The sequence below is a fragment of the Neophocaena asiaeorientalis genome, unplaced genomic scaffold (genome assembly GCF_003031525.2).
Source record: "Neophocaena asiaeorientalis asiaeorientalis breed wild unplaced genomic scaffold, Neophocaena_asiaeorientalis_V1.1 scaffold241, whole genome shotgun sequence".
In the NCBI taxonomy this organism is placed as follows: domain Eukaryota; kingdom Metazoa; phylum Chordata; class Mammalia; order Artiodactyla; family Phocoenidae; genus Neophocaena; species Neophocaena asiaeorientalis.
The window spans coordinates 647,666-666,081 of NW_020172287.1; the positions used below are offsets into that span (position 1 = coordinate 647,666).

Genomic DNA, 18,416 nt, shown 5'->3' on the forward strand with positions numbered 1-18,416 from the left:
GGGAAAAATCCTCATTTTCCATAGGAGGAGTGCAGTAGATAAAGTCTAAGACTGAAACAATTAGGAAGGATCAACACAGGCATGTTATTTAGGGACATGGATCAGCTCAAAGGGGCTGTCTGAGAAAGGAGGACTGGAGATTACTGGTCTTAACATGTGTAGAATTAACCATGTAAATGAACTTTGATATAAATAAAAACTTCTTAATGCATTATCAGAGCTTCAAAGTCACATCTGTCAGTCTGCTCAGCTGATGACTCTGTGCCCACCCTACCCCCACCATCGGGCTCAGCCCAGAACAGGTGCTCAAACAGGAGGTTTGACAGTTCTCCACGTGACTGTGTGTCCCCAGACAGAAGTCTTCAAATGTATAAGTGGAATCTTTTTCTCTTAAGAAAAAGACAGGCAGCTTTTGCTTGAAGAACTCCAGTGGTTAATCTCTTGGGGATCCAAGCACTGGAATTTACGTGTTTAAAGTGTGCTTACACTGAGGGATGCCTGTATTCTTTTCATGATAAGAGCCCAAAATGGAGATATTTGAGAAAATGTGATCATTTGAAGTAGTCTGTGTTCTTTCCTTCAAGCCATGTGGGGAGTATAGGCCTGACGACCTATTAAGTCTGTTTTTCTTGTTCCTTTTTTAGGCGGTCACTTCTTTCATCGGAACTCTCTGTCCCCTCGGAGCCTGGTGTATGAAAGTGAATTCTCCACAATCGAACCTTCTTTGGACACGTATGATGAGAACAAAACCTGATTTTTAAAAATGGGCTGTCACCTCTTTTGTGATTTGATTTATGATCACCTTTCTTATTTTGTATTCTTCTGTCAGTGTCCATTTTGGAAGAATGGCAGTGCTTTCCAAGCACAGGTTGGGGCTCAGGGTTAAATTGCCAAGTTCCCCCAAGGTGAGGCTTTGAGGACAACGTTATTGCCCAGGTAGCCTCATGGCACCGAAAACCTACCCAAAAAGCTAGCCACTGAATATGGGCCCCAGCAAGCCTGGCTGTTTCCAGAGAAGAGGCGGGGCCCAGGGGTTAATATTGCATTGCCAACATGCTATTCTGTGTTGGGGTGCCACTGGGGGTTTTTAAATACCTTTTGTGCCCCCCACTTATAATGAATACTAAAGCCTGCAGGCACTGCTTCTTACTGATGTAGGGCACAAGTTGCTGCTCCTTGGCCCCTTCTGTATTTTCCTGTCTCTTACTTTACTTCCTGTTAAAGGACCTCTTTCTAAAGGTTCCTAAGAGAAAGCCTTGCCTTTTGTCCCTCCTCTGAGACTGACCCAGCGCACTGCAGTGGAGCTGCAGGCTGTGCAGGATGGGCAGTTGTCTGTGTTGTTGCCAGCGTCCCTCATAGAGCATGACATAAGGTGACAAGTGCTTATGTGACCACTGAAACACTGAAGGCCCTGTCCCTGAGACCAGTGGACTTGTCTTCTTGGCAATTGCTGAGGTGTATGGGGAGATAGTGCCCAGGAGGCCAGCTGGGCATGGTGATCCCCAGGTGACGGCCAGTGGTTGTCAAAATCAGAATGTTCTGAGTGCTTTCTTGAGAAAACCAAACCACCTCCTTGCTGTTAGATACCATATAAGCACCCGTCTTCAGTCTTCACACATCCAGCCCAGTCCCCTCCCACCAGCCTCAGCTTCAGCATGAAGCAGGCACAGGAGCTTACAGGAAAGCCTTGGTAGCCAGTGTGGCAGACATGAGGGACACACATGCTCTTCCCACATGCCTGGGATGACGTCAAGTTAACATCGCAAGAAACATGTATCTTAAGAGTAATCCCAACACAGAACCACAGTGAGTAAATTTATAAAAATTACTCATCCTTTTTGCTTAAGGACACATCATAGTTCAGCCTGTTTCTCCCATCGATATAAGCTATGGAGAGATGTAAATGTAAATCCTCACATCCTTGTATGAGAGTGGAAACTTCAGTTCCATATGCCTAGATCCAGCAGCAAGCCATGCAGAGTTGCCCTGTGATTTGTATTGACTCTGTAGGACTTGCCATTTTTCGTGTGCAGCTGGCTTCTCCTCTTGTGATGTGTTGCTAAGATGCCTCAGACACAGTTGTGCCTGGAACAAAACCCCTCAGAGAACCAGGGAGTGACGTCACCTCCGAGTGACCAGCAGCATGTTATTATCATTTGAGGCTGGAACAGTGCAGAGTTTTAAGGTTGTAGCAGCTTTTTCTTTTTACCTTTAACCAAGGGCTTTTGTTTGGTTTTCCTTTGTACTATAGTCTTTGTACTGTAAAAATATTTTTGATAAACAGTTCCAAGAGAACACTATTCAGAAAGACAGGTTTGCCCCACTGGCTTTACAGTGAGAGAATATGTCTCAAGGAGATTAGAACTCATTCTGCCAGAGGTTCCAGACGCTCAGCTGCGTTTATATTTGGTTTGGCTCACCTGACAGAGAAAATGGCTCAGTTCTGACTATGTCGACCCTACCATGACCTTGTTTTCCTGAACCAGAACTCAGATCCGAATGGAGTGTTTTCTTCTGATAAGTATAATCTTATAAAAGCATATACAGGGGCTTCCCTGGTGGTGCAGTGGTTAAGAATGCACCCGCCAATGCAGGGGGCACGGGTTCGAGCCCTGGGCTGGGGAGATCCCACATGCCACAGAGCAACTAAGCCCGTGCGCCACAACTACGGAGCCCACGCACCTAGAGCCCGCAAGCCACAACTACTTAGCCCACTTGCCACAACTACTGAAGCCCGCGTGCCTAGAGCCCGTGCTCCACAACAAGAGAAGCCACTGCAATGAGAAGCCTGCGCACCACAATGAAGAGTAGCCCCCGCTCGCCGCAACTAGAGAAAGCCTGCGTGCAGCAATGAAGACCAAACGCAGTCAAAAATAAAATAAATAAAACAACTACTACATTTCATATATATTTTAAAAAAAAGCATACACATTAAATTTCACTCCAGACATTACTGAAAAGAAATGGAATTACTTGAGATGAAATTAAATATTCAGGTGCCTAAAAGTCCACCTATTAATATAATATTTGAATTTCTGGTAAATCTAGGCACACATTCACTGTCAAATAACCAAGGAGGCATTTCTGACAGGGGAATTCAGATCCCAGCTCAACACCCTTTTCCTAAAAATTGGGGCCACTTTCCTGCTCAGCTAGAGAATGTCCTGCCTTTGTCAGGAGAGGCAGTAACTTCTCCGGGGAGGTCATATACTCCAGGAATAGCGAGGGTAGCATTTTTCATCCCAAACAACAGAGCTTTGCTGTCTGCTGGGCCGAGGGGAAAGCCTTGGCCCAGCCACCCCCAGGACCCTGGCAGGGGATAGGGCACCAGGGCTGCTTGCCCTGTGAGCTTTGTGAGAAGGCACTTCTCAGCGTGGGCAGTCCTGCCTGTGAGAAGCTTGCAGTGCAGGGAACCGAGTGCCTTGGCCATGTGGCAAAGTTGGGGTGTGGAGAGGTGCTTCTGTCCTGTATGAGTATCTCAGTTGTTGCAAGTCTTCCGGCTGCAGTGATCATTAGCCAGGAATAATATGATAACCTCTGATTGTTTTTTGTAGGCTTTGGGGGGAAGGGGGTGGGCAGTACTATTTGAAGAGTGGAAGGGGCAGAGGAGTGAGCTTCTTACACCATAAACCCTCTGTCCCTCCAGTGGACTGCTCTGGGCTGGGCCTGGCTCCAGCCTCTTCCTCCTGGCAAGGCCTCTACCTTGTCTCCAAGCTGAGCTGGGTACAGAACCAGCAGGCACCACAGGACGAGGGTGGGGCAGGGTCCGGAGCAGCCAGAACCGTCAGCTGATCTGCGAGGAATTCGGTTGTGACAGTTAAAATGCAAACGCTTACAATTTGGTGATTTTTAACTTCCTAAGGGAAGAACTGCCCATAGCCCTCCTTTCCTGTTATTTTCAGGAGAGCAGAGAGGCGGCTGGCCAGATAACAGCCAAACTGTCCGCAGTACAAGGGTCGGGCTTGGTGGTGTGAGTGGGCAGCATGTCTGTCCAGGGCTGCCTGCCTCTACCCCCTCAGGGATGAAGCACTTCCCTGAACACCAGTTTGAACTGATGCATGCAACAGCCTAGCTTCCGAAAGATGCGGCCGCAAAGGGTTTGAGCAAAATAGGATTACTAAATTTGACTAACTTGATATTTCCTATGGACTTCATAAGCTCTTCTCCTATTTTTATTATCCCTCACATCCAGTTCTTTCCTTGATCTACATGTTAAATGAAACTGGTTTTAATTGAAGAAAAATCAAAATGTTATCTTGCTTGCTGCTCACCTTTATTATCTAGGCAGTGGTTCTGCTGTAGGAAAACAAGGAGATGGTGTTAATGTCAGGTCACCTTGACAATGGTTGCTGCTCATAAATGTCGTGAAACAAAAGCACTATTTCCAGGAAGCAGCATTTAGAAGGAGGAAAGGTAGTAAGTTCTCACTATGTACCAAACACACATACAGGGAGTTAAGTTGAATCCAGTGATTATTAAAATTTTAGCTGTTATGGGAACTGGCACATTAACAACCAACTGGGATATAAGCCCAAATGAAATGATGGTGAATGGTGAAGAGGGGGTTTCAGGGCATAGATGGAAGGGCACGGTGCAGCACAGGGACCCCACCAACAGGACCTGTGGTTGCCGAGGATGCTACACCCCCAGTGAAGACAGGCCAAGAGAAGCTGAGACCAGCAAGGCCGTGCATTTCACCTCCTGGGCAGGGACGGCTTTGCTATGGGGAGGGCCCAAACCTCTGTTTTGGAAAGAGAGGGAGATGGGGTCAGGGTGAGCCGGGTAGGCCCTGCAATGCCTGAGTGCTGGGGTCTGACAGTGGGAAAGGAGGGAGCCATGAGATTGAAGAGGAAGCCCAGGTGCCAGTCTTGGTGACCCAGTGGTTGTTGGTGGGACACAGGGAGAGAGAGCCCTTGTGGGGACACTTTAGATCTCGGGGCTGGCAGGACCTCTAGGGGAGGCACGAAGATGTAACCTTGGATCTCAGGCAGTGGTTTGGTGAGGCCCCTCTGTGCCTCAGAATCCTGGGAAGCTGTGTTTTAAATGTACATGTCACCTACACCTACCAAAGTAGTCTCCATGTAATCCAGTCCCTCAGGTGCCCCAAATCTCTCCCTCTCCCCCCTCCTACACACACTCACTGGAGTTAGAATCTCCCAGAGTGGGTGTCCAGCCAGGCCTGGGGTTCCTAAGCTAAGTTCAGATGATGATGGAAATCAGAATGGGGTGAAAATTGCCCAGTGATTTGAGAAACAGGCTTGGGATAAAGCCCTGGGTACACTGATATTTAAGGACAGAAGGGGCTATAGATAGCAACTGATTTAGAAAAACCACTGAGTGTAACTTCCCTATTCAAGAAAAGTGGTGTTCACCTCACTGCCATGCCAGGAGCAGCCTCACTTATGCCCAGAGATGGGGTTTGGAGTTATTAAACTCAGCATTCACTCCCAACTCCACATACGGGAGTCGACACCCACAGCTTAAAATAAGTGTCTCTTCCCTGTTAAAGGCAGTTGTTACAAGTGGGATGCATCTAGTGTTGCCTTTTCTTTTGGCTTTGTTGGTAAATCATTCCAAAGTCCATTTGGAAAAGGATGAAATGAATGTCGAGTATACAGGTTCATTTGACATCTGTAGATGGTTAAGATCCTTTCAGCAGGACTGGAAAACGCCTTAAAGATTTTGTTTCATAACATCAGAGAAAACTCAGAAAGAAGGATACAGAAGTAAGGTGCCTGTGTTTCCTTCATGAAACTGTGCTTTTTTTTTTTACTGTCCTGCAAAGCAGCAGGAAAAGCAAAGCATGCCAGTTCCCACAACCAGGGAGAAGGGTTTCTCCCACAGGGGCCATGTCCCCAACTGGCCAGCTTCTATCACTCCTCTGGGAGTCAAGTCAGGAGGTTTGCCCTCTTTCTTAGGGGTGCCCTGAAAGATCCCAAAAGACTGAGCCTTGAAGAAGAGAGTCCAGTGGGTCCTCACCAGACATAGGGTAAAAGCAGTCACCTGTGTTCTCCAGAGCTGCATCCCACCAGCCTTCAGTGACCACGGAGGGGAGGCGATGTTCAACTGCTAAAAGGACATGTCTGCCCAAGACTTGGTTCTAATGGTCTCACAAGGCCCTGGTGGGGGGGCCCAGTCCGTAACCTGGGACTTATCTGGGGTTTTGCCTCTTGCATTTCCACCATAGCTCAAGCCATTTTTTTCTTCACTCTGACTTGGGGAAGAGGGAAGATAATTTATGACAAACAAAAAACAGAGAAACGTTGAACTTCATACAAACTTGAGAATTAAAGTTTCATAAGGATTCAGTGAAGTTGGAGTCACTCAGACCTGTCCCAGGCTTTCCTGGTCCCTCCCACTGACTCTTCCACATACACATACACAAAAAGATGGAGGTTTGAGGTGACACAGACCCAGTTTGGCAGCCTGAAAGGAGTGACTTTCTCAGAAACAACAGGCCTGGGGAAGCATTGCTGGTGGCTCAGAGGCAGCTGCCAGAGCGTGCATGCTCAAGCCAAGGGTGGCATCCAGCTCAGCTGTAAACACCTTTACAAACCTCACACATTCTTCTGTGGAAAAGCCAAGAGCTGGAGGATGTCATTAGCACATTTTTCTCAGCTGCAGGGGGCCCTTGATCCCCTGGGACACAGCTTCTAGGGTCCCCCCCTCGTTTAATGCTGGGCTGAAACGGCTTATTTGTCACCAGTCCATTTGGGCAGGCGTGTGTGTAAGGAAGGGTCATGCCGGTCATCTGGCAAGTCTGACTGGCCTTCATCAGCTCCTTATCCCTCAGCTGATTATCACCCTCTCTCTCCAGCTCTCTTTACAGCTATTAGTTACAGATGAATGTTCTGAGCTATTTTTTACAAATTTAACCCAACACAAAGTGAACTCTAATTTGCTCTTAGAATTATCCTTCATCCATAATTTGGTCCAAGGATATTTACACTATGTGATATTAAAGGAGTTTTCTAGTGACTGGGCGGTACTGAGCCAAGATGTTTGTGGAATACAAAAGATGTGGGGTAGGTAGACTATCACACCTCAGGCCATATCTTTCCCAGGTGAGTAAGCTTTTCCTAAGCAGAAAGGCTAACTGCCTACTGCTTACTGCCACTGCATCCCACGTGGACCAGGTCAGTAGGTGCGGCCAGTGCCAGAGTCCCAGCTCCTTTGCTGGGTGCCCAGCCTGAGATGACATGTGCCATCCCAGAGAGAAGTGGAGAGGGCACTATGTCTGTTCATCCCCTAGAAGCCCAGGCCTGTCTTGCTGACCCAGCTGGATGAGGGGTACCCTTGGACTATGCTTGGGGCCAGAATCTGGTGTCTTAAGCTGAGAATGGAAAGCAGGGTCTACTTCTGAGCAGCAATGGCTCTGGCTAAGGAAACTTGACCAGTGTGATTACAGAAACAGGAAAAGACTCCAAGCTAGGACATGCTATTTGGAATATGGGGAACACTATCACCTAATAGAACAATCCTGTTCCTGTATAAGAGAAGGAGTTGGTCCAAGTCCTAGGCCACATATGTCACAATTGTTTTTTTACCTTCAGTAGCTTTTATACTCATATCAAAGTTACTGCTTTCATATTTAGGTCACTCAAAGAGTTCCTCTTACTCTGGGTTCCTGCTAACTATGCACAACACCTCAGAGGGTGAGTTACAAAACTATTTTTCTAACTGTAGCAAAGGTAATTTGGGGTGGGGGAGGCTTGGGATATACCTAAATGTAGCTAATGACATTGTCCACCTTGAGGGATGAAAGGGAAACTGCACTTAAATTTAATTCACCATTGGATAGCTCGTGCCGTAAAGAACACACATCAAATATCCAAGAAGCAAAATTGATCATTAGCTTAATTTGGGGGTTCACTATAGGGGGGTTACTTTGTCTAGAACACAGGCACCTGCAAGTAGAATGTGAGCTGACTTCTTGGCAATCAGATCTTAGCCCTTTGAAATGTATGGTTGATGTTAAGTATAATTAAGTAGTAAACTTGTATGGTATATACCTATATTCCAATAGTGTATACCTGTATGTGTGGGATTTGCTAATATAACCATTTCAATAAAAACCTATTGAAAAAGATGCATTGGCCACATGGAGTACTGTTGGTGGTAACCTGTATCAGTGAAGACTCTTGGTTGCAAATGTCAGAAACCCCAACCCAAACTGGCTTAAGCCAAAGAGAAGTATGGTGTCTCACAAAAGCCTAAATGCCATGGGTATGCTTACGTCACTTATAGCATGGCTTGGCCCTCAGACACTGACACCAGGACACATTTGCTAGCCTTGCTTCCTCCAAGTAAACTGCATTCTCAGGCTCAGAGAGGTCATAGCCCCATCAGCACAAGAGCTGGTTTACTTCCCCAAGAGACCAGAATGGCATCTCCTTGACCCTGATTGGTTTGGTTGGAAGCACATGGACATCACCGAACCACTATGGTCACAGAGGTAGAATGTGCCATTAGCTAAGGCCAACATGGGCTCTACTTCTGCAGCCCAGGAGTGCATTCAGCTTCACCTGAAAGATAGGAGCTGAGAGTTGTAAGGTGTGGTTGCCACAGCAAAATCATGATGCTGCACAGGAAGAAAAGGATGTTGGGGCAAAAACAGCCAATGTCCAATACATGTAGAATAGAGTTGGAACCTTAAAGGTCTGGACATTAATATTACCTCTGCCACTTATTAGTATGAAATTGGCAAATCACTTCACCTGTCTGGATTTCAGTTTTATCTCTTTAATATGGATCTTAAAATATCTAACTCGTAGGGTAAATGAGTGGGGATTGGATTTAAAATAATGAAAGTAGGCTTAATATCATATATACAATAACAGTCTAGTATCTGGAATATAAAAATAACTCTTACAGCTCAACAATCAAAAAGACAACCGGGGTTTCCTTGGTGGCGCAGTGGTTAAGAATCTGCCTGCCAATGCAGGGAACACGGGTTCGAGCCCTGGTCCAGGAAGATCCCACATGCAGCGGAGCAACTAAGCCCGTGTGCCACAACTACTGCGCCTGTGCTCTAGAGCCCACGAGCCACAACTACTGAGCCCACGTGCCACAAGTACTGAAGCCCGCTCTCCTAGAGCCCGTGCTCCGCAACCAGAGAAGCCACCACAATGAGAAGCCCGCGCACTGCAGCGGAGTAGCCCCCACTCAACGCAATTAGAGATAAGCCCATGCAGCAACAAAGACCCAACCAGCCAAAAATAAATAAATTTATTTAAAAAACAAAACACCTTAAGCCTCCAGGGATGATTCTAAAGTGCCCACTTCCCTCTGGCCTCCTTCCGGATTCTGGCGGCCTCAGGCCAGATCCTGCAACCCAATTAGCCCTGGATATTCTGGATTTATGCCTATTGCCCCAGACGGCATTTAACCGCTCTCTCATTCACTCAAAAGGGTCAATGTTTGGACTGTGAGGCGGTCGACCCCTACAGGCCAGCACTGGGAGAGCAGGGATCCACATCCCCTTTGCTGCCCGCCCCATACCCGTTCAGAAGCCCCTGCTGGCCCCAGGGCAGGCCCTGCCCCCGACCCCAAGACCACTCAGCCTCAGTGATCCTATCTATAAAGTGAGGGACTGCACTGGTTTCTGAGGACCCTGCCAGCCTCAGAGCTTCCTGACAACCTGTCCTGGACTCCCGGAGGTTCTCTTTGTCTTAGGCCCAAGTGCCAAAATTGAGTTACCAAAATCGACTAACCCTTTTCCAGCCACCCTTTCCAATGTTAACACGCACTGGCTTGCCCTGCACAATCAGCCAAAACTGTATCTCCAAATGCTGTTTCTCTACATTTTCCCCGCAAACCCTGGATGGGTTTTTACAAAAGGCCAGAAGCCCTGCTATCTGTGGACCGTGGACTCAACCATTCCGGCCAAAGGCGCGTGGCCCCGGCACCTGGCCGCTCCTGCTAGATGAGGCTGCAGCGCAGAGGCCTGCAGCGAGAAGGGCGAAAGTGAAGCGGACACGGCCGGGCTAAGCCGGCCTGTGGCCCGAAGACTGGGCGGGTGAGGACGGGGTGGGGTGGTGCGAGGTGAGGACGGGGCCAGGGACTCGAGGAAGACAGATGCGCTCGCGTTAGGAGGCGGTTGGGGAGACTTCGGTCAACCAGGGCAGCCAGGAGAAGGCTGGAGGCGGCCTCTGCCCGGACTCGCTGCCCGTGAGCTTCCCGGTGCTTAGCGGAGGCGTGTACCGCTTCCTGGAAGGGGATTTCACAGCTGAAAGTCCGCGAGATCTTCTGGTCTTCTGCTTCAGTTTCTCCAAGTGCCTCCAAGGAGGGGTCAAGTGATACAAGCATTCGTTTTCTTTTGCCTCCTTCATTCCCAACTTACCAAAGAATTGCCTTTTCAGCAAGATCAGAGTTCTCCCAGCTAATGCTGGCCTCAGCCCCCATCCCTCCAGCTTCTCCTCACCCACCTTTCCTGCTTCTTGGTGCGTTGGAGCTGCAGACCGAGGCTTAGCCGAATCACCAGTATATGTGTTCCGGTGAACCAGCCAAGGTGCCTCTTTGCCCGTCTGGGTACTACACAGGAGTAGACTAGACCGGCACCTCCTGGAGTGTGTGGCATTTGGGATCCAGGGGATGCCTACTGGGCATTCCCTCTACAGGGGTTGTCCAAGGTCCCGCATGCTCCAGGACCTGCCCCAGGCACTCCCAAGCAGACCTGGGTCAGTCTTAGGGCCAGACCAGTGCCTGCGCTCCTCGGGTGGCCCATTGTTGCCATTTAGGACCTCAGGACCAATGTTGACAGGTCTTCCAGTTATCAAGAGAATTTTCTGTGAAATGTCCTAATTTTAAACATTAGCAGCTAATGCAGTCCTACCAGATGCATATAGAAGCTTCCCATAGGAGACCTCTTCCGTCAGTCTTTCCTGGGCCACACCTTCTGATGTGGAAGAGACTGTACCATTCCCAAGAAACCTGTTCCTTTGGTGCCTTGAGCTCTTTCCCAAAGGCCTCTAGAATCACAGGAGCCAGTGCTGGACCTGCCTCCTGGACTAGACTGTTCAGTGGAAGTTAGACAGCAGCCCCTCTGGAGAGACTGACCAGTGGTCAACCTTGAAGCCCAAGTAGAAAAGCAATGCTTGGGCGACCAGTATCTTTGGTTGCAGCAGCATACCATTGTGTCAGATTTCAGGGCTTGTTCTGTGCTCTGTTTCTCCACAGATCATCTCAGCAGGTGGGTGGGTCCCTCTGTGCTCTGCTTTCCTGTACAGAGAAGGCCCTTTCTACCACACTCATCTCTCCATGTCCCCCAAGGCAGAGCTCCCCAGGTCCCCCCTGATAACCACACCTTGAACTCTCTGCTCCAGCTAGGTTTGGTGAGTCCTGGCATAGCCTCTGGCATGGCCTTCCCTGTGCCATCATGGACATAATGGCTTCCTGACCACTGTCTCCCTGGGGGAGGAACAGTTAGTGATGTGGTTTTATTCAAGCTGTCTTTGAAAAACAGATACCAACCTAGATTCTTCATTGAAGAATGTGATGAGATGGCCTGCCCATTAAAAAGTTTTCAAGTCTTGCAGTATGGATATGCCAACAGTATAGGAATTAAAATAAAATTTCTGAGACCAGAAGAGAAACCTCAACACAAACAGTAAAAAGCAGTTTATTCCAAACACTGGTAAGGCTTGAATATGCCGCTTTAACTGCAATTTAGAGAAGCATTTTAGAACATTTCAGTAAAACAAGTGAGAGATTACAGACTCCTGACTTGGATGTATGTGAAGAGTACCTTCTTTTGTAACTGGTTATTTTATTTATTAGAGACTGGAGGGGGAAAAAATCAAATTAAAAATGGAATATGAAACAAGTGTTAAAATCGAGCAATAAAATCAATAGAAATTATTCTGATATCAACAGGAAAATGGTAACAAAATATTTTCAGATCATACCAAAAGTAGCTCTTCATGAAAAGGAAAAAATAAGTTTCAAATAGGAATAATGGACAGGCTTTTATGTAGTTGGATAATTCTATAAATGGAGAAGAATGAATCGAATAGTGGTAAAAGGTAGACGTTTTCTCTAATTTATTGGGGAAATAGTGACATTGACAAATGTCGATGACATTGTGATGAGAAGGAAAACTTGAAATGCCCTAAAATGCTTCAGTTCAGAGGTGGAAAAACAAAACAAAACAGAATCGGTGTTTTCCTAAATTGGACAGTTCTAAAAATTTGCATGTTCTTTTTATTCATGACTTTTGAGGCTACATTATCTTCCTGTTGTTGATGGGGAAAATGATGTTACAAAATCATTGTCTTATGAAGAAGGCATCAGAGTACACAGCCAAAAAGGCCACACATGTCAGAGAAACATGTCTTAAGAGATGTGTCTGGCAGTTAATAAAACACTGTATTATTTTTCTGGATTTTGTGATATTTGTAGTATTGTTGTTTTTAATTGTCATTGTTGTACTTTCTCATTCTGAAGAAATACTTGTTTTCAAACCTGATTTTGTATTTTTCTTGAAGAGGGCCTCCCAGATCATCTAAGCTTTGGGCCCCATAAAACCTGAATCTGCCCCTGCCTGCAAGTATTTCTGAGTCAGGAGGACAAGCAGAAGCTTCCAAGAAGAAGTGGGAGGGGATTTTTTGATAGGGATCAGACACTGGCTGAAGGCCTTTGAGGAAAAAGAAGTAATTTAACGGACCAGGGTAATGTAAGGTGTTTCACCCTCTTGGCTGGGGCTTTGGGGGCACTGCTACCCTCATGGCTGCCTCCAGCCAGGCCCAGCTCTCAGCCCAGCCTTCCCTCACCCTCCCCTCTCTCTGCCCTGTTGCCAGGTCTTCTCGTGGGCACCCTGGATGTGGTGCTGGACTCCAGCGCCCGGGTGGCCCCTTACCGCATCCTGCACCAGACCCAGGACTCGCAGGTCTACTGGACAGTGGCGTGCGGTAGGTGCCCTGAATCACAAGGGGTGCTGGGCAGGGCCTGCCCCAGAGAGGGAGGGGACACAGCCTGCATTCCTGCATTGGACATGGCCCACTGAGAACCTGATGCTGCCCCTTGTTCAGGCAGCACAGCCCAGGCCAGCATCCAGCTTAGGAAGGCAGCTCAGCTGTGCACAGATGCAGGGCAAGCGGACATGGGCCCCATGAAGCCCTGCGTGCCTCTCTGAGGGCTTGGCCTTGGGCAGTGTCCATGTTCTCCTGCTAACCTTTTCTCAAGGCGGATACAGCTTATCAGTATTCATGGACTACATATTTTTTTAATTCACCTACTCACGAAAAGTTATCTATAAACCCCAAAATCAATACTTGTGGTACTTTTGGGGTCATTTGTGGACATCTGTGGAAATGTGTGTCTGCAGAGCAATGAAAAATTTGAGTCACCGGACACACAGGTTCCCAGCTGAGGTGGAACAAGGCATCCTTCTGCCTTCTTGTTTCAGCTCTCAAACCATAAACATGTCTCCTTTTAGAAGTCTAAGCACCATGCTTCTCACATTTTGTGTTATCTGTTGGTGACTTTGCTGTTTAAAATGGCCCCAGGTATAATGCTGAAGTGCTGTGTGGTGTTTTTAAGTGCGGGAAGCTGTGATGTGCCTTATGGAGAAAATACAAGTTAGATGAGCTTCCTTCAGTCATGAGTTACAGTGCTTCTGGCTGTCAGTTCAATGCTAGGGTATTAAAAATATATATTAAATGAGGTGTCTTTAAGCAGAAAGACATATAAGACAAAGTGGTGTATTGATTGGTTGGTGAAAATGTTGTGACCAGAGGCTCACACGAACTTAGCCTGTAGCTCCCCTGGTTTGTAGAACATAACCACTGTGAATGACGAGAATCGCTGGTAGTTGTCCTTCTCGGAGGACACACCCACCCTCCCAAGAGTCCAGGGGGAAGTCCCCTTTCAGCCTGGCTGAGGTCCCTGGGATAAAACAGCAGTCATAGCTGGCACTCAGACAGCACTTCCTGCATGCCAGACATGTGAACCTCCCAACAACTCCAGAAGGTGGAACTTTGATTTTCCCCATTTTGAAGATGAGGAAACTGTGGCCCAGAGGGGTTAAGTAACTCTCCCAAAGTCACACAGAACCACAGATCAGACCCAGAGCACCTGTTCGTGTCCACTGTGCTGAATATCTCACTCTGCTAGAAGCCACAGTGTCACTGTCCCCCAGGATAGTGGTTTTCCTTGGAGACCTGAGAAGTGATGGGAGTGTTCACAGCTGGACTCCAGCTTGGGGGGGTGGGGGGAGAGAGGTCAAGGGGTGAAGGCACCAGGGTGCCCAGAGTGGGGCACTGGCAGGAGAGAGGCTTCCTATGTGGTAGGGCCCAGGGCAGTTGGTGTGTGCCTGGGCTAAGATGAGACGCTTCACTCTAAAATGGGCCCTTGAGATGTTCATCTTTGTCTCAAGGTGTTCCTTCTCAGGAGAAGGGCAGTGGTAGTGAGAGCAGCCTCTTTGTGGGGAGAGAGGGGTATGGCTACTCCGTGGGGCCTTGTGGGAACCCCATTGGTGGCATCAGGGCCTGCTGCTGGGGAGGGACCCAGATGCACTGTGGAGCCCCTGCCCTGGTCAGGCCCCTGTGCTCATCTGCTCATGCCTCTCTGTTTTTACCCACCACCTCTCTTCAGCTCTCCAAAAGCAGACACCTACTGACACCTGCCACTGAATCTCCACTCCTTAGACTGCCATTAAAGGACTTTTCAGGGTCTGCCTGCCTCCATTTCTGTCTTCCTCCCCCAACCAGCTCACACCTGGCCTTTGCCACTTGCAGGGCCTGAAGTTCTTAACTGTACCTGTCCTGGCTGGTGTACCTACAGTGTTGCCCCATGTCTACTTTACTTCCTCCTGCTCTGTTGAGTACCTACGCAGATGTCACATCCAATGGAAAACCTTCCCAGATTCCCTGGACTCATGTACCTACCCTTCTCCCTCCTCTAGACTTGCCGTGTCTCCACCAGCACTTTTGCATTGAAGGCTCACTGGCTCTCCCACTAGGCCAGCAATTCCTTGAGGGTGTGGGCAGGTTCTGCAGCTGGGCAGCCTGGATTAGCGTTACGGTGTGGTCACTTCCCAGCTAGGTGACCTTGGGCAACATACTCAACCTCTCTGTGCCTCAGCTTCATCCTATAAAATGAAAATAACTGTACCTGTCTCCAAGGTGCTCTTAAGAATCAAATAAGATAATCCATAAAAAGTTCTGGAAAACAGAAGTAGCACTTAATAATTTAATTAGCTATTATATTTTTTATTCCCAGTACCTAGCATAGAGATGGCATAGTTTCAGTGTTTACTTAGTGCTAAATGAAGATTGAGTTGCTCTTAACTAATAATTCTTTTAAGTGAATATATGTAAATATTTATAATTAAAGTGCAGACAGATCCACACAGGCTTTGTGGACAAAATTCCTGTTTTAGGCTGCCGGGAACATGTGTGTAAGAGGGTTGCATCACATGCAAACTCAACTTTCAAATTCAAATGTGGGTTCTTAGCAAAAAGAGCAAGAAAGAACGAACTCACTTCACCTAACAACTAGACCTTGGCCTCTGTGCACTAGGGAAAGGAGGCCATAATAGATATACAAAGAAAAATGAAAAAGAAATAATTTATGGATGATTTAGGAACTTCCAGAGGTAATTTCTATTTATAGTTACCTATTGTTATGATTATCGCTGTTGTATGATTCTGGGTTTAATCATTTTCACATGGGCATCCTCCCACAGACCATGGGAGGGGGTCTTTCTGTGGAATTGCTTGTTAGGGTGGTGAGCCTCTTGGGTAAATGTAAAGAAACAAATCAACCCTAACCAAGTCAGGCTGGACTGTGACATGTGACAGAGCAATGAGCAGATGCCTGGGCCAGAGGAGATGACAGGGACAAACTCAGCCTGGCCAGGGCGGGGTCAGAGCTGAGTCTTCAGCTGATGGAAAAGTTGTAGCCAGGTAGTGAAGGATGGGGTGACCAGGGATCGGGCGCCCAGCAAAAAACGTCTGTGGTCCACAGTCATGTCGGACTCACGTCTTTGCTAACGCTCCCTCCATGCCGAGTGTGTGGGCCTGCCGTGGTCACAGAAGCAACTGGGCCTTCTGGGTGCTTACAGTCCACAGACTGTCCCACCCTAGGCTGCTGAAAAGGAAGCAGAGCCTTCACTCCTTTTCTTATTCTTGTGTTAATTCATTCAGAGAAGAGTTCTTAAGTGCAAAAACCCCATGCCAGACACATGAAAAACCCCAAAAAGTGGGGTGCCAGAGGGGCAGGGGAAGCCAGGCCTGGAAGGGACTTCCCTCATCCCTTCAATTTTCCTCCTGGGGCCCCTTTTCCCAATTCCCTGATGGAGGCAGAGAAAACAGCTGCCTCACTCTTTGGGAGTGGCGATGGGCCGCCTCTCTGAGTTCTCCCATTTCCACTGGGCCTACAGTGCCCACAAGGACCCCTCCCTGAGGAGGGCAGGGACCCTCTCCTAGGTGGGGCAGACACTGGGGGCCAGCCAGACGCTGAAAGATCAGACAGTGGTTCCTGGAAGAGACGGGATCCAGGTTGGGATGTGAACTGGGATGAGGAGGAGGAGGCAAAGACCTGGGTGGGGCTTCTGGCTTCAGAGAGAGGGATGAGCACCTCTGGCCCAGCAGGAGACCAGCCAGCCAGGGGCCTGGAGTCCTACAGGAAGCTCCAGCTGCCATCTGTGGATGCCTACATTCTCAAGAGAGCCACAGTCACCTATACCAAGTCTGACTGTGTCTGGCTAATCAGCTGTACATGGAAGACCACATTAAGTCCTTTTATCTCGAAGAAAAGTAAGTAAGCAAACCTGCAAATGTATAGACTATTTCTGGTAGGACACAGAGGAAACTAGCAGTCACTCTTACTCTGGGCATTAGAGGGAAGTTGAGGCTTTATTTTCCTCATGACTCTGTAATTCTATTGGAATTTTTTATTTTGTGTTTTTATCAGGACCATTTATGACTTTTGTCATATACATGAAGAAGGAAAGAGTAAGCAGCTCAAAGATTGTAGTCACTTTGGTATAGCAAATTAGGTCAGCCATTTTAATCTCTCTTGAGTTTATATTTAAGGCCTGGTGATTTTATGATTTTCCTTTTCTTTATGCCACCAAACCTCTCCTAGGTTCTTCCCGCAAAGAGATCACAAAACACTGGGAATGGCTGGAAAATAACTTACTCCAGACACTGTCCATCTTTGACACTGAGGAAGACATCACCACCTTCGTCAAGGGCAAGATACATGTAAGATTCACTTTCCACTACTGGTTCTCACTCTCTTCTCTGGGCTACCAGTGTTCACCTTTGTCATCTTCTATAACTTTCAGACAACACCGTGTAGTTCTTTCCCCCATTAAACAGAGATGGAAACGAAGGGTCTGATCTTTTAGTGTTGAAAGGGGCAGTTGAACTCATTGTATGCAGGCCCCATCTACTGGCCAGCCACCGGAGTTTAAGCTTAGCTGGGAGTTTCCATTCCCTGCAAAGGGCCTCAGAGCAAATATGCAGATACACAACTCTGATAGCCAGTTCCTTGGCCAACAGAGGAAGAAGTTGGAAATGACAGGATAATTTTAGGTATATTTCTATTATAAAACTAACATTACTTCAAAATGCACAGACACTTTGACCCAGCAAGTCCATTCCTTGGAATTTACCCTACAGTGTATTCATATGTCCAGAATGACGTATGTATCAGGATGTTCCCTGCAACACTGTTAGCAAAAAGGCTGGAAACAATGCCTCCCAGTCCCATGGTAAGAGGGGAAGCAGCTGTTCTTTCCTCTGCAAATTGAGAGGGCTCATACTTGCTAACATAGCATTTATTGAGTATTTTCTTTATGAGTACTGTGCTGAGCACTATATATTCAGGGGACTTGGTCAGTCATATGTGGTATTCTTAGTGGAATATTTTACAGCTAGCAAAATAATTATGAAGATTGTAGCAATGTGTGAAAACATCACAGTGATGTTTAGATTGTTTCCTCTTTAGGGAATAATTACATAATGAGCATTTATCTGAGTTATGTGTGTGTGTGTGTGTGTGTGTGTGTGTGTGTGTGTGTGTGTGTGTCTTTTTCTTTCTGTTGGATTATTGCCTTGGATTAGATTCCTCAGAGAGGTGTTACCAGGTCAAAGTTTCATGATGCAAACTTACTTTGGGCAAGCCCTTGTGACTTCATCATACCAGAACCTCCTAGACCTGGGCAGATGGCACCAAGAGTTCCTCAGCAGTTCTCTGTGTACCCTGGGGTTCAGGGTGGGACCTGTGTTGCCTTTCTAGTTCCAGGAAAATAGACAAAGAGAGCAGAGGCAAGTCTTCACTCTCCTAATGAGCCAGCTGGGCAATAATAATAATAACAGCAACATTATGGAATGTTTCCCTTATGCCAGGCCCAAACAAACTAACCAACAGAACAGAATAAAGTTCTAGATGAGTCCAAGGAAAAAATG

The 18,416-nt window shown here is 47.4% G+C and overlaps 1 protein-coding gene across 3 annotated transcripts in view; it reads left to right on the forward strand.

The window, feature by feature from the left end:
* The first annotated feature begins 12,774 nt into the window (after positions 1 to 12,774).
* Positions 12,775 to 18,416, forward strand: part of TBC1D9B (TBC1 domain family member 9B) — a 41,662-nt gene continuing 36,020 nt past the window's right edge. For 2 of the 3 annotated variants that reach the window (XM_024764792.1, XM_024764799.1), the window contains exons 1-2: positions 12,775 to 12,908; positions 17,089 to 17,207. The gene's annotated coding sequence lies outside the window, so the exon portion shown is untranslated. Of the gene's footprint in view, positions 12,909 to 17,088; positions 17,208 to 18,416 lie in introns of those variants that run through there. The other variant, XM_024764802.1, reaches the window with a different exon arrangement.